This window comes from Mus pahari, chromosome 5 (assembly GCF_900095145.1).
Source record: "Mus pahari chromosome 5, PAHARI_EIJ_v1.1, whole genome shotgun sequence".
NCBI lineage: Eukaryota > Metazoa > Chordata > Mammalia > Rodentia > Muridae > Mus > Mus pahari.
The window spans coordinates 110,280,348-110,283,873 of NC_034594.1; positions in this window are offsets into that span (position 1 = coordinate 110,280,348).

Here is a 3,526-nt window from a genome sequence, read left to right on the forward strand (position 1 = left end):
TAGCGAGTGGCACTGCTAGGAGATATGGTCTTGTTGGAGTAGGTGTGGTCTTGGGGGTAGTGTGTCACTGTGGGGGTGGGCTTTGAGGTCTCCTGTACTCGGGCTCTACCCAGTGTAGAGTCCAGTCTCCTCCTGGAGAACTTTAGAAAACAGGCTCCTGCTGCTGCCACCTTCAGATCAAGATGTAGAACTCTCAGTTCCATCTCTAGCACCAGGTTTGACTGTTCCTCTGCTGTGTTTCCTACCGTGATGATAATGGACTGAACCTCTAAACTGTAAGCCAGCCCCAAGGAAATGTTTTCTTTGTAAGTGTTCCCTTGGTCATGGTGTCTGTTCACAGCCGTAACGACACTAAGACACCCACTTGTATGTGTTTATGTCATCAGAATCTGAGAAGCACAGAAAGCTGTTACTGTGACCATTGCTGTAGCTTTGCTTGAGAATGTAGTTGAGACACCTTTTGAACTCACTTGGAAAAGGTTGGGAAAGCCCCAGAAGGCCAGTAAGCATAACTGAACCGGCAGTTCCAGTGGGAGTTCAGAAGGCAGAATCAAACAACGGTGTGGACAGTGATGACTGTGCTCATGCGGCTGGAGATTTAGCTGAGCAGTTAGGAACACTGGCTGCTCTTCCTGAGGACCTGGGCTTGATTCCCAGCACTCGCTGAGTGGTTCACAATTATCTGTAACTCCAGTTCCATCTTTTGTCAGAGAATTAACAATCTTCTTAATCATTAGTAGCTTGGGGACCTTCGTGAGTCTCTAGGGACTTTCAGGGAAATCACAAGTTGAAAACTTTTCCCCCCTAGAATCACAAAGAAGCGATTTGCCCTTTGGGGTCTCTTAGGGGTACAGTTCTACAGTGGAGATTTTCCAAGATTAGATGTATCACAAAGAATTAAATGGAGAAGTATATGTGAGAAGTAAACGTGAGAAGCCCCTGTAATAGCTGGTAGAGTCTGTCACATTCCGTTAGCTATTAAAGGGGTGACAAAAAGGTAAGCAGATACCATGCTTGTCCCTCAGATCATCAAAAGGTGCCTATGTGTGCAATGTAAAATAAAGGATTATAATTTTTCTGTTTTAATTTTGATAGTGAAAATATAGCTAGAACCCTCACAAACAATCTCTGGAGTTCTAAATCATTTCAAAAGAGTGTAAGAGGATGTGATACTAAGATGTTTTAAAATGCCATTCCCGTTGGGCATGGTGGCGCGCGCCTTTAATCCCAGTACTCGGGAGGCAGAGGCAGGCGGATTTCTGAGTTCGAGGCCAGCCTGGTCTACAAAGTGAGTTCCAGGATAGCCAGAGCTATACAGAGAAACCCTGTCTNAAAAAAAAAAAAAAAAATGCCATTCCCTCCATAGAGGGAAACTGAGGCCCTGTGCTCTGGCAGGAGCTCCTTTCAGTAGAACCAGTCTGTGGATTTGATTCCATGGACTTAGCCCAACAGCACTCTTGCCTACTACTACTGTGAGTTAAATTACAAAACAAAAACCCCAAATATCTGGCTTGGGTAAGAAAATTGGAACTCCAAAGTAAGCTGTTATCTCACACGTATGCTGTCTACACCCAGAAACGACGTGCGGAGGCAGGAGCTGAGCCAAGGAAAACAGAACACTGGGCAAGGCAACCTTACCTAAGGCCCTGAGCATCACGACCTGGCAAGCGATGGCTGGGAGTGTACACAGCTGCAGTGTGAACATGTGTGTTACGCATGACGCTGTATACGTGCACAAGGGACTGGAGGGTCTACGTCATACATTACACTTGAGCAGAATATTTAGGACCATCGTTTCTTTGGAAAAGATCGCTTTGGTGAGACACTGCTAAGAATGAAGAATGTCTGTGAGACACTGAGAGAGGATGTCTGCACATCAGGGCACCTCTGCCCTGACATCAGCACCCCAGGATCCCTGATGCTTGATAAAGCCTGCTTTGGTCAGAGACAAGACATTTACTTAGGAATCTGAGGATGGTGCCCAACCTATTACAAGGATGGTCCCTGTGCACCTGCCCCAACATCAGTGAGCAGAGTGACAACTTTGTAAATGGTTGGATCAAAGACCACTCCACGTCCTCAGGGATCCATCCTTTGGACATCCCATGAATGCCTGGCATCTATTTGTTGGGCTTTATTCTGGTTAGGTCAGATGATCCTGTGGTGTGACTCAGGTGTGATTGTAAATGCCAGTTTAGGAAGGTCATCATCTCCTAGGAGCCTGAGGCTATGGGGACACTAGACAGATACACTTTGCTGGGTATCATAGGGGCAAGTAAGGGCATATAGCTGATGCCTGTGAGAGATGCCCAGCTCAGAGGTGATAACAGCCATCCAGTCCCTACCTAGGAGCACCAACAGTAGGGGGAGAGCTGGAGAGGAACTCAAACCCTCTCTTCTAGCACGGATTCCAAGACCTAGCCTATATGTGCAAATTCATGCTAAGATTGTTGGGGTATGCCCTACCTGTTGCTTTTGTAGCAATGTACCATGAACTTGGTGGCTTATAACTTATAACAACACAAGTGAATTACATCTCTGTAGGTCTTAAGTCTGACTTGAATGACAATGGATTAATATATATATATATATATATATGGCTTCTAGGTCTAGAGAAGGTCACTTCTCTGTTTTTTTTTCTCAAAAGCACCCATATTCTGTGTCTCAAACTCTTTCCCCCACCTTCAGAGCCACCAACATAGCACCAGACATACGGTCACATTTGCCTCTGACTTACAGCAGAAAAAAATTCCTCTCTTAAGGTCTTCCCTGATTTTATATGGGACCCCCTTGAGTAGTTCAATATACTCTCTCAACCCTAAAAGCCTTAATTTTTTCTTATCACATCTGCAAAGTCATTTTGCTAGATAAGATAACCTAGTCACAGGATGAGGCAGTAGCACTTGGGCCTTTTTGATAGTGGTGTGCATATTCTTATCACATTGTGCCAGCCCAGGGAGCCTCTTGCTGCCCTCAAAGTCTCTTCTCTACCTCTCTGAGCTCCTCTGGCTCCTGGTCCAAGTTTCCTACTAACTTTTACAATTTTTCCCCGGCAAAGCTCTTACTATCCTAAATTGTAATGGCTCATTGGCCATTGTGATGGTTTGTACATGCTTGGCCCAGGCAGTGGTACTATTAGGAGGTGTGACTCTGTTGGAGTAGGTGTGTCACTATGGGCATGGGCTTAAGACCCTCAACCTAGATGCGGGGAAGTCAGTCTTCCACCAGCAGCCTTCAGGTGATGACAGAACTCTCAGCTCATGCCTGCCTGGACACATGGAGGACTGGGACAAAGTTCTTCAGAAGGCAGTATATGCTTTGAACCAATGTCCGATATATGGTACACAGTTTCTCCCATAGTCAAGATTCATAGGTCCAGGAAACAAGGGGTGGAAAAGGAAATAGTTCCACTCACTATCACTCCTAGTAGCCCTCCAGGGAAATTTTTGCTTCCTGTCCCCACAACTCTAGCTTCTGCTGGCCTAGAAGTTTTGGTTCCAGAGAAGGGAATGCTCCTACCAGGAGC